The following is a 12909-nucleotide window of genomic DNA, read 5'->3' on the forward strand; positions in this document are numbered from 1 at the left end:
CCATGACCTACATAGGGTTTTTCGGGTCCCGAACCTCATGGAAGAACCTGGTTTACTGGATTTTCCTTGTGTTTGTGGTGGGAAAACGATGAAACTGAAAGAGGGAGGAAGTGGAAAGGAAAAGACAAAAGAATGGGAAAGCAAAAAAGACTGCTTACCAAAACAGCCGGTGGTGTGTGTGTGGGCTGGCCTGATGACCTGGGTCGGTAGGTCGATCTCTTCATGGAGGGAGCACAAGAGCAGGGACGGGGGTTTGGTCTCCTGTAGGAGTCCCCCATCCCAGGTTTTGGTACCAAAATGCTGAAAATTCATGCTTTGAATGAAGAGACCCCCACCCCCCACAGGCTTTGTGTGAGCAACGTGGCTATTTATTCACCTTAGTGCAGGTCGGCTATGGCCAAAAAGGGCGTTAGCAAAGGGCAGTGGGATAGGAGTTGGTTTTACAGGTTTGGGGTGGGCAGTGGAAAGTTACAGAGTAAGATGAGTTACAGCGGTGGGTAGGGCCAGGAGTGTGCATGACCACAAGTTCAGTTACAGTGGTGGCTGGGGGTGAGGCAGAAGAGCAGTTAAGATGACAGGATAGATGAAATGTATTCACGTTATCATAAGAACAGTTTAGATGGCAGGGTTGGGTGAGGGTCCATCTCTGGGGAAGCTCCGCTGGGCGCTCAGGGACAATGGCGAACGCAGGCGGGGGGTGGGAGACAATCAGGAGGCAAGCAGGACTTCAGACTTTCAGGCTCCAGGTTTGGATATGGAGACCTGACACCGGGTTCAAGCAATTCCCTGCCTCAGTCTTCCGAATAGCTGGGATTCTAGGTGCCTGCCACCATGCCCGGCAAATTTTTGTGTTTTTAGTAGAGATGGGGTTTCTCCATCTTGGCCAGGCTGGTCTTGAACTCCTGACCTCATGATCCACCTGCCTTGGTCTCCCAGAGTGCTGGGATTACAGGTGTGAGCCACCGTGCCTGACTGCCTCATAGTCTTTGTCTGAAATACAGGGGCAGAGGTATTCTTTCCAGGGCGGTCCAGGGTTCAGTGAGACGAGTTATCAGGTCTCTCAGCAGAGTGACTTGGACAAGGGAGAGGCTCCACAGCTGTCCTCTTTCCACAGTCATTCAGAGCGATTGTGAGTGAGACTGGAAAGTAGCCCAGGTGGGAGAGTGGCCGTGTGCAGGGCGGAGGTGACCTGGTGAGGAAGGAGACCCATGCATCTCCTTCCTCATCCAAGGATGACTTCCCCCTTGACTTCCACACCTCATTTCATTAGAAGTAAAGGTTGGCCGACCGCGCGCCACCTTATAGATCGCAGGCATAGCGTGGGGGAATCTTTCTGGAAGGTGTTGTTTTAACTTAAACGAGTTCAAGCCCCCACCCCACACCTACTCCATGCACGAAGACACTTTCACATGTAATTTCTAAAACTGTAAACCCCAAGACCCTTTCACGTGTCATATCTGGAATTGTAAGCCTATGTAAAGCCAGGCTTCTGATTGTTATAGGAGCTTGGCCCTTAGGCAGTTATGCTGCCTGTTCCAGCGCGCCCTCTGCTGGTGGCCGGAGGCACTGCAGGGCCCTCGCGCTCACAGTGCTAGCAGAGGACGCACGCCCTCTGGTGGCCGTCCCGCTGCACCACTTGAAGTCGGAGAGCAGAGTGTTCAGCGCCATTGTTCTGGAAATGCAAACTGACACGGAGCCCACTAGCCCGTGTGTTTCCAAAAAGGAAGAAGGGACAATTAATTGGAAACCATAGGAATGAAATAAACATGGATGCACATTTTACTGCTGATGGAAAAATTCACTCAGCATAGTCTTTGCACTTAAAATGCAAAACCGTCAGAGGCATCTTAACCACAGTGACTTTATTTTAAATAAAAGCTTTAGAAAACGCTAAATCTGGGCAGGGTGCAGCGCTCACGAGTGTCATCTGAGCACTCTGGAAGGCCAAGGCGGGAGGATCACTTGAGATCAGGAGTTCAAGACCAGTCTGGGAAAACGGCGAGACCCCCACATCTACAAAAAATATAAAAATTAGCTGGCGTGGTGGCGCAAGCCTGTGGTCCCAGCTACCCAGGAGGCTGAGGTGGGAGGATAGCTTGAGCCCAGGAGTTTGAGGCCGCAGTGAACCAGCCATGATTGCACCACTGCACTCAAGCATGGGAGACAGAGTCAGACCTTGTCTCTCTCACACACACACACACACACATTAAATTTGTTGGATTATATATTTAGGGATTGATCACCTTTGGTCATAAAATATTTAAGGTTGCAGGAACAAGTTAATAACTAAATAAAGATCCAAAACTTATAAATATATACCAGTACTTTAAGCAAGAAGCAGTCTTAATTTAAAAATAAGTTTTACTTTAAAGATATTAGTACACTCCTAAATTATTGTTAAAATCAATAGTGACATAGAAAAGTAACAATACTAATAGCCTGACACAAACTGATCGCAATCCTTTATAAGAGACAACACTGTTCTTAATAACCTATATAAACAAACATTAAGTAATCCTATTTGTACGTTAATGTGCTGGGATCACAGGTGTGATTTCTTAATCCCAGCACACTGGGAGTCCGAGGAGGGCAGATCACTAGAAGCCAGGAGTTGGACAGCAGCATGGCCAACATGGTGAAACCCAATCTCTAGTAAAAATACAAAAATATAGCTTTGCACAGTGGCAGTATTGTAGCCAATGAGGTTTATCCAAGGTGCAATTATTGCTAATTGAAAACTTTTCCCAATACCCCGCCATGATGACTGAAAATATAGTCAGCATTGGCAATTTTTGGCAGTCTCTACGGAGATGGAATAAAATAAATTTAAAAAATAAAATGGAATAGAAATACAAAAAAATTAGCCGGGCATGGTGTTGCACACCTGTAATCCCAGCTACTTGGGAAATTGAGGTAGGAGAATCCTTAAACCCAAGAAGCAGAGGTTGTAGGGAGCTGAGATCATGTCATTGTGACTAGAGTAAAACTCTGTCTCAACAATTTTTTTTTTCTTTGAAACAGGTGCATCCCTCCTCTTGCTTTCTGACGACTCCTTGCTCTGTCACTTAGTAATGGCTAATAAACTCTCTTAATGTCACTAGACTCTGCAACTCACCATAAATTCCATTTCATGTGAGATCCAAAATCCTGTTGTTGGGGTCTGGGACAGGACCCCTTTGCTGGTGACAAAACTATACTAATTCTTTTGTTTTCTTTTTTTTGAGACAGAGTCTTGCTCTGTTGCCCAGGCTGAAGGGAAATGGTGTGATCTCGAATCACTGCATCCTGTGCCTCCCAGGCTCAAGCGATTCTCCTGCCTCAGCCTCCCAAGTAGCTGGGATTACCAGCACCTGCCACCACGCCTGGCTAATTTTTGAATTTCTAGTAGAGACAGGGTTTTCCAATGTTGGCCAGGCCAGTCTTGAACTCCTGACCTCAGGTGATCCACGTGCCTCGGCCGCCTAAAGTACTGAGCTTACAGGCATGAGCTACCTTGCCTGGCTGGCTTGTATCCTTGGTGATTGCTTGGATATGGAGGGTGAAGGAGGAGCCATGTCATGCAGATATCACTCTTGGATTACCACCTGGGATATTAGGTGCAAGGCTCTATTGTTGGTTCGAACCCTGAGAGCACAAGCAAACAGCTCAAGGTGGTGTGGAGCAACATGCTGTTTTCATGAGTGCCTGGCTGCAGACTGGCTGAGGCCTAAAACAGTGTCAGCCCCAAGTGAGGGCAAGGTGGGGGTTTTATAGCCTTCTGTAAATGGGAAGTGTCCTAGTCTGATGTAAGTGCTATGTGGGACCTAGACGGCCTCTCTCTTGATCTTCAGGGGGTACTTGTCTTCCAGCCTGCCCTTTTCTGGCTTCTGCTCTCTTGCTGACCCACGCTGCTGGTGCAAGTGGTCTTGTACCTTGGGACCGAGCCTGAGAAGGGAGGAGTTATCCCCCAAGCTATCAGGCCCCGGGGAGAACCTTTCATTAGGGAGAGTAGGCTAGCTGATTGTTGTTTGTTAGGCACAACTTGGTTTTGTGGGTTAGGTGGGGTGCCTCAAGCTGAAAGCTTGACTCATCGTACCGGCCAGACCCCACGTGGCCGTTCCTGTGACTGCCAGTCTTTGAGAGACAGCTTTATCTGGCCTCTGTCCTGCACATGTTTATGATGCCTTCTCTGTGTTGGCAGATATGGGGGTCCACCAGATAGGATCCCGTGAAGAGATCTCAGAGGTCTTTAGTTCACTGTGTTTAGTACATCATTTCCACAATCAAAGATGAATAAAATATAGAGGCGTATTTAGTGATAAGATTGATGGTACACCTGTGCTAGGCAGTGTTTTAGTTCCTTGAGATGCCAAGGAGTTGAGACAATCCTTTGCCTTAGAGTTTTGCATCTGTAAGTCCTGCTATCGAGAGCTGTGTGCGTTACAATGTCTGATTTGGTCAGGCGGGATCGGGGCTGTCTGTAAGCTTAGGTGAGGGGAGGCTGGTGTCCAGCAAGTATCCGGTACCCCCTCAACATCCCAGTTCTTCTCCACCAATCTTCCAATTCTAGGTCTGATGCGGAGGCCCTCAGAGAGACTTAAGAGGGGAAGTAGTGCCCTAGTCCCCAGCATGCTCTGTGGCTAGCTTGTTTGGGAGTGTACATTGTAAATCTTCTGCCAACAAAACATTGGAAACAAGTAGTGTTTCAGCTTGAGTTTCTCTTAAATGGCTTGCAGTCGTTTAAACCAGAGCATGCATACCACAGGGCAACATGAGGGTCCCTCTACCACCCTTTCTCCCAGTGGCCTAGGTGGGCATCTACACAAAATAATGTGTGCAGCCTCACTGTGTGAAAGTCCAGTGCTTTGTGCTTGGAGTGTCTTCAGGGAAGGGCCCCTGACTTGGAAGGTTGCCGAGCTGCCACAGAGGGAAAGAGGGGGAGTGCGGTGCTGCCGGGTCTGCGTCTCGCTCTGTGACAGGAGGGACGACATAGCCTTGGTCTTATGAAGACCTTGGGTGTCCCAGCTCACTTCAGCCCTGAGCAGCCTGATGCAGGCGCTGGGCCCTGGTTCTGGAGTTGAGAATATAGCCTGGGCTTCCACTGCATGGCTGGTACAGTGGGCATTCAGGTGCCTATTTGGGGATTCCTATGGAGTCCTGTGCCAGATGCAGTGGTGCACAGCTGGGAGCCAAGGGTCCCTGCTGCTGCTGGAGAACCTGGGCAGATGTAAAGGGTTAAGGCTAGTGGTAGGGTTAGGGGTTAAGTTTAGGGTTGGTGTTGGGGTTTGGGGTTTGGGGTCAAGGATCAGGGCTAAAGAGTAGGATGAGGGATTGGGGTAGGGGTAGGATTAGGGTCAAGGGGTTAGGGTTTAGGGTTAGAGGTTAAGGGGCTGAGGGTGAGGGTAATAAGCAGATTACTAAAAGCAATTCTGCTTCACTTCAGTAACAGCCTTCTCCAACTCATTTTGTCTCCACAAACTTATTTTTCCAAGAAGAATCCCAGGCTTCTTAAAGCACCCAGTGACTTTTCACACCTTAAATCTGTGAAATCCTGTCTTCTTCTGCCGTATGCATAGTTCAAACATACAAGGTGAGGCAAAGCCAGACGCCTTTCTGAAGGGACCCAAGAAATTCTTCTCTTTCTCTCTCTGGAACAAAATAAATTCTTCTCTTTCACGCTCTGGATCAAAATGAATTCTCTGGACCATCAGTGGCAACCTTCAAAAGCCAAACCCGTTTGTGCAATTTTCTTTAAAACTACTGTAGACCCAAGTGTTTATATTAATTTAGTATTTATATTAATATAAGGGAAAATGTTTAAATCTGTCTACGCCACATGTGCCTCTGGCTTATTGCCCTGTTAATTGCTGCCTCAGGCTAAACTTTGGTTTCTGTCTCGAATTTTTGTCGGAAATAATATAACTGATCTCAAAACATCTGCTTTTATTGTAGGGACTCGTGCTGCCATCTCCATTCCTCCCCCTTTTCTTGTAGTCTGTGTGGAAGTTCTTTAATGAGAACATTTTCACCACCCTCATGCTCCCATGTCGACTGTCAGCACATTCAGACTTACCCAGCCGAGGCTGTCATCTTAGGCCAGGGATTTTTTAGGGATCTTTATTTTGCTGTGATACGGTTGGCACTCCTTTGACTCACTGTATCACCCCAGAGTTCTTTTCATTTTAGGAGCCCAAGAGGGCAGAAAAAGAAGTAGGCGAGCAATTAAACCTTCTGAGTTGGGAGAGAGTCCCGTTGTGTTAAGCAACGTTGCAGAACATCATATGTAGTAATCTAGCAGATGAGCCACGTGGCTGCAGAGCACACATGCCTGCTTGCTGCTGTGAGCTCAGACTCCCTCATCATTAGTCTTTTCTATCTCTGGAGGGAATTATAAGGGCCACTTATTAACCTGTAAGTCATAGAGAGGTAAAGGTGTTTCCCCAAAACACTGAGGACAGAATGAAAGGTGAGGAGTGTTAGCCACAGCTCAGAAGTGCAGGAAAGTCTCTCAATGTGGGTTGTTGGAGAAATGCAGGTCTTTTTTCTTTTGGAAGTCTCCCTAGAATGGGGTCAAGGACTCTGCCCATTCTAGGATGAATAATTGGTATATTAGACACCCTTGGATATTTATCCCAAGCCTTCATTTAGAGTTCTTAATGAGTTTGTTCAGCCATCACAGTCTCAAATGCTAAGTAGGACATTGGAATCTCTCCACAGTCCAAATTAGCACTGTCTTTTAAGTCAAGTTTCTCATTATTCTCACTTGACATACGTTATGTATCCCACACTCACCCTAATAACACATCGTGCTCACTGTTAACCTTTGCAACAAGACTTGAATTTTACTTAGCCTGGAGGAGTGCACTTCACACGTCCAGACCCGGTTCTGACTCATTGTTCAGCCCTGCATCAGTCAGTGGGGGCTAGGTTAAAGCACGGTGACAAAGAGCCTCCAAGTTTCAGTGGCTCAAAAATCTTCTTCCTCATTTATTTGCATCTCATTATGGGTCAGGTGAGAGGTCGCTCTGTGCTGTGTCGTCCTAACACAGGAATAGAGGCGGAAGGAGGTACCATCAATAAGATCCCCATTGCTCTAGAAAAGACAAAAATCATGCTGAATAGAACTCTGTTTCTTGGAATTTTCTCCTGAAAAAGTCACATATTATTTCTTCTCACCTGCAATGGCAAAAGAGAAGAAGAAGAAGAAGTCAGGTGGCCATGCAAAAATTTAAGTGGGTGGGATGGAACAGTCAGAATGCATTCATAAAAAATTAACTGAAAATACGTGGAGAATAACGCCAATGACTATTGTGAATGCCAGCATGCATTCCTGACAACCCAGTGCTGCTGCCCTTCACACTTGTTCTGTCTTGCAAAGTATTAGAACTTCTTGTCTGAAACCATACCACTCAGAGGGACTGCAGAATACATAATGACATCTCCTTTCGGATGTCCTTAGAAAATTCAAGGAAAAGAAGTTAAATAAACAAAAAGTGCTTTTGGGTACAGCTGTTTAGCACTAGAGGGTAAGATTAGAGATAGATTGTAGTGATAATAGTAGGGTTAGAATTGGGGTCTGGGTCAGGGTCAGGGCTGGAAGTATGGTTAGAGGTGGGGTCATGGTCTGGGTCAAGATAAAAGTCAGGGTCAAAGTCAGGGTCAGAATTATAGACCAGGGTATGAATCGGGGTTTAGGGTCAGGGTCAAAGTCTAGCGACGGAGTTAGTATTAGAAGCAGAGTTTTGTTCTCAGGACCCACCTGAGGAGAGGCCATGGCTTTGGAGCACCTCGTAGCATGTCCACAGTGAAGACTAAAGTTTTGTTCTCAAGTCTGACCTGGGAGACTTGGCTGCAGGCCACGTGAGGAAGGTGAGGCAAAAGCTTCCTGTCTGATCCACGTGTGCAGAGGAAGGAACTCTGATACTGGCTTTACTTCCACACATTATATTCTACAAGCCCTTTTCAGAAGCATCCCTTGCTTGAGGCTTTGGCTGCTCATCATCGTAGTGTGCCCTAACATATTGTAAGATTTGGGTTTGTTTTTGGGGTGAGATCTTCATATAGAGAAAGGAGAAACGCTTAGAGCCACCATCAGGACAGCTGGGATGAAAGCTGGGGATGGGCAGGTGCCTTTCATGTCACCCCAATCCTGAGGCTGAAGGAAACATGTCCACCCCCCGTAAACACTTTTATTCATGTTTTAATTACTCATTTTTCTTACAGCGTTAAAGTAGTCAAAACAAGCATATTAAAAAATGAAAAGTAGGCGTATTAAAACTTGCAACATTATTTAAATTAAAATATATTATTCATACCTCATCAACATTTTAATTTTGTTGAGAAAGTCTAAGTTTAATTGGCAGTATAGTTTTAATAGTAGATAGAATAATGTGTGTTTTACAAACATTAACGTCCTACCTTACATGTATGAACCCCGAAAATCTGAGACATGTCTTAGATTTTTTAGGGAGTTTATTTTGCCAAGTTTGAGGATGCATGTACCTGTGATGTATCCTCATGAAGTCCCAACAACAGGTGCCCCACGTGGTAGGAGCACAGCTTGATTTTATACATTTCAGGGAGACATAAGACATCAATCATTATGTGTAAGATGTACATTGGTTCAGTCGAGAAAGGTGAGACAACTTGAAGAGAAGGCCAAACGAGGGGCTTCCAGTTCATAGGTAGATAAAGATGAATGGTTTTATTCTTTTGAGTTGCTGATTACCCTTTCCAAATGAGGCAATCAGATATGCATTTATCTCGGTGAGCAGATGGGTGACTTTGGATAGTATGGGAGGCAGGTTTGCCCTAAGCAGTTCCCAGCTTGACTTTTCCCTTTAGCTTAGTGATTTTGGGTCCCAAAGATTTATTTTCTTTTCACAAGGTCTAACATGTTTTCCTATGAGCATTAATTATTCATTGTGTATTTTATTACACAAATAAGGCAGTTATTTTTTAAAAAGTATCAACTTCATGACTAGCTAAATAGATGTAATTACATAGAAGTTCAACTAAATTTGGAAACATTCCAGATTTTGGGTTTCCAATAATTCTTTGTGATTATTTTAAAGGTAAAGTATATTTTCCCCATAAAACATAGAAACATCTAAAATCACCCATAGGATGTCCTGCCAATTTTGTTTCTCTAGTTTCCTCATTTTCTGCAAAGCCTTATTGAGGAAATTGACTTTGAATATCCTTTTAAACTTTTCTGTTTTAGGAAGTGTTGTGGTGAAACATTGAATTATCTTGGTCACAAGTTCGGTTCACATTCTTTTTTGTCTTTGAATATTTTTTCCCAGTGGCCAATATTTGATTCTGGTATATTATGGCTAGAAGGTAGACACTGGAGAAAAATTAAGACAAGAAGTATTTGGAATAAGTGATCCAGTCACAATGAGTAAATCAGCCATTGGAACATAGTTTTACAAAGTCACTCTTGTTAAAATATTTATCCATGAATTGAAATAGAATCTGTAAGGTTATTATTTTTTTTTCCTGGTCTAAGGTGAATAGCATTTTAGAGAATGAACCCAGGACACATCCACAGCACAAGAAAAAAATGTGAAAAATAAGTGTACACATATGTAAAGCCCATACTCACGGAGTGAGGCGTTAACTCCACCTTCTTGATGGTTGAGTGTCTACATTAAGTATTTGCAATTCTTTTGCAAAGGAGATTTCTATTCAACTCCATTTGCTTATTCACCTACACATACAAATGGAGACACCTAGATAATTACTTGAAGCTTTAGTTAGTATTAAACACTGCAGCATTATGGTGAACATTTCATTCCTGTGTTGGCTAGCAGTAGCTTTTTATTGGCTCCAATTTTCCTTTGACACATTTCATTTTTTTTTTTTTTTAGTACTTACTTACTTTCTGATACTTCAAGATTATCCTGGCTTATATAGTTACTGTACCAGTTCTAGTATCAGACATTTCTTCAAAGAGCCTGATTCCTTTCAGAGTGGTAGGAAAACTTATATCTGGCTGCTGAGAGAGCACATTGTGTCTTGTCTCTCATTAACAATGCTAGGAAGTATATGTGTGTATGTCACCTACCTATACACACCTAGTTAGGAAGGTTTTGATGTGGAACTGCATGTATCTGTATTTTTTTTTTTTTTTTTTGAGACGGAGTTTCACTCTTGTTACCCAGGCTAGAGTGCAATGGCGCGATCTCGGCTCACAGCAACCTCCACCTCCTGGGTTCAAGCAATTCTCCTTCCTCAGCCTCCTGAGTAGCTGGGACTACAGGCACGCGCCACCATGCCCAGCTAATTTTTTGTAGTTTTAGTAGAGACGGGGTTTCACCATGTTGACCACAATGGCCTCGATCTCTTGACCTCGTGATCCACCCGCCTCGGCCTCCCAAAGTGCTGGGATTACAAGCGTGAGCCACCGCACCCGGCCTGTATCTGTATTAACTAAACATAAGTTTATGTTGATGTCCTCACCTCTGATCTACTATCACATGAAGCTTTCTACTCTTCTTCCCTTGCTAATTTATAACCTCCCACTTCAACAGTGAGGGACCTGGTTCCTACCATCTGCGACTTATACAACTCATTGTTTGATTCCAGATACAGTTACTGTGGTTTTACAATTGTTCACAATTATCCCTGTGGGAAAGAACTTTATAAAATGGAATCCAATGATGAAGTATAGTTTATTTGCCTTCAGCCTACAGATTCTATTCATTGTTTAAAGAGACTTAGGTCAGCACCGTTTTCCCTACACCTTCAGAGAGTTGTTTCCCACATTTGTGTCTTAGTCCATGTTGTGCTTCTGTAACACAATACCTGAGGCAGGGTAATTTGTAAGTAAAGAAGGTTCATTTGGCTCACAATGCTGGTGGCTGGAATGTCTGAGATTGGGCAGTTGCATCTGGTGGGGCCTCAGTCTTTTTCACCTTATGGTGGAAAGTGGAAGGGGAGCAAGGGGTGCACCAGAGATCACAGCAGACTGAACACAGGAGGGAAGCCAAGGAAGCAAGACTCTTTTTGACTATCTACTCTTGCAGGAATTAATCCATTCCTGTGAGAGCAGACAGAACTCACCCCCATGGGAGGGCATTAATCTATTCATGAGGGATAGATCTCCATAATCCAAACACCTTCCACTAGGCCCCACCTCCCCACACTGCCAACTTGGGGGTCAAATTTCAACATGAGTTTTTGCAGGGACAAACCACATCCAAACCATTGTAATTTGTAACATAGTTAAATGATTTTTCACATTATGGATTCTGTGCTGGGATACTCCACATCCTGAATAATATTATTTAATTTGAATAGAGTTTGATTTACCCATTTAGCTGTAAAATTCTGCATGTTTTGACAAATAAATAGTGGCCAGTATATACTATTAAGTATCATATGGAACACTTCAAACCCCCACCCCATGCAGCCAATGGCTTCCCATCTGTGTAGTTTCCCTTCTTCAGAATCTCATTAAATGAGGTCACACTGTGTGGATTACAAAATTCATCAGATGGCAGGATCCAGTTTACAAAGAGGTAAAAATAGCCCAAAGAAAAGAAACAAGACTAGAACCTGATAACCCACAAGGGCTATAGTTTTCCTATTTAAAAAAAATTTTTTTGAGACACGGTCTGACTCTATGGCAGAGGCTGGAGTGCACTGGTGCAGGCTCAGCTCACTTCACCCTCTATCTCCTGGGTACAAGCAAGCCTCTCTCCTCAGCCTCCTGATTAGCTGGGACCACAGACACATGCCACCATGCCCAGCTAATTTTTGTATTTTTAGTAGAGATGGGGTTTTGCCGTGTTGCCCAGGCTGGTCTTGAACTCTTGGCCTCCCAAAGTGCTGGAATTATAGGCATGTGCCACCATGCCTGGCTGAGTTATAGTTTTTCATTGAAACATAAAATTTCTCTCTGTAGTAGCCATCATTTTTGATCATAGATAATCAAAGATTATTCTTGTTTTTAAAATAAGTCTAGTTTTGTTAGATTTTGCCTGATTATTTATGTAAGTGCAGAAAGAACAGGAGCTGACCACATAGGTGCTGTCAAGCTTCTTTGCTGCAAGTTTTCCTACAGAATCTCAGATTGGAATTTTAAAGGCCTTATTGAGGCTAAATGCCAAGCCCAGAATATACTATGAAATTTCAGCTGCAGTCCTAATAGCTTTGAGTGAATGCCTTTCTTCTTGAGGTCCCCAAACTATCCCCAAATTCCTGGGCCTGCAAGGAAAGGACCTTTCTTACTAACCTGTAAGGATGTGAATCCTGTAATCTAGGTATCAGGCGGGCTTTTCTGAGACTGCTTTGTAAGTATTGGGTCCATAAAAATCAACCTTAGTTCCTTAAAATTGCTGGTCATAACTGATCTTAGGTATACTCTTGCTAAATATGATATTCCAGTAAAAGCCTTGATAATATAAACAAAGTTTCCAATTATGTCCTGTTCTGAGGTGAACAGATTCTTATTGGACTTCTGGTAACAGCTATATTGTCATGAAAATAAGAGTGTTCAGTAAGAAGTTCAAAATTCTGGAAAGATCAGTCGAGGAAAAAAAATGCTTCATTTCTATTTAAATAAATGTAATCTACTAAATTGTTGTGAGTCATAGTTAGCTTAAGAGAAAGAGATTCCTTAAATCCAGAAACTATAACATTAAAGAACCAGCAATGCTCAAAAGAAGCTATAACATTGTAATCAATTTTCATCAGTTTATTCAGTGCCATGTACTCAATTCCAGTCTTGCTGAATCTTGGGTTAGCAGTGTCATGAACCCAACAGTTTCTCAACTAGACTTCTGGACAGCTTCACTGAGTCAAGTGTATGGTCTTAAAGTTATTTGAGCAGCATCATCAGAAGCCTGTAACCAGAGTACCTGTCATAGTCTTTTCTGTGAGTCTCAGAGGGAGTCCCATGTTGGAGGCGAACATTCTGATCCA

The 12909-nt window shown here is 43.8% G+C and overlaps 1 non-coding gene across 1 annotated transcript; it reads left to right on the plus strand.

Annotated features, from left to right (window-relative positions):
* Positions 1-2670: 2670 nt before the first annotated feature.
* On the plus strand, positions 2671-2811 carry LOC116543175. The gene has a single exon (XR_004265505.1). It is a non-coding gene; the product is annotated as a U4 spliceosomal RNA (small nuclear RNA).
* The last annotated feature ends 10098 nt before the right edge of the window (positions 2812-12909 follow it).

The sequence above is a fragment of the Sapajus apella genome, unplaced genomic scaffold, assembly GCF_009761245.1.
Source record: "Sapajus apella isolate SASKATOON/1434 unplaced genomic scaffold, GSC_monkey_1.0 scaffold183, whole genome shotgun sequence".
NCBI lineage: Eukaryota > Metazoa > Chordata > Mammalia > Primates > Cebidae > Sapajus > Sapajus apella.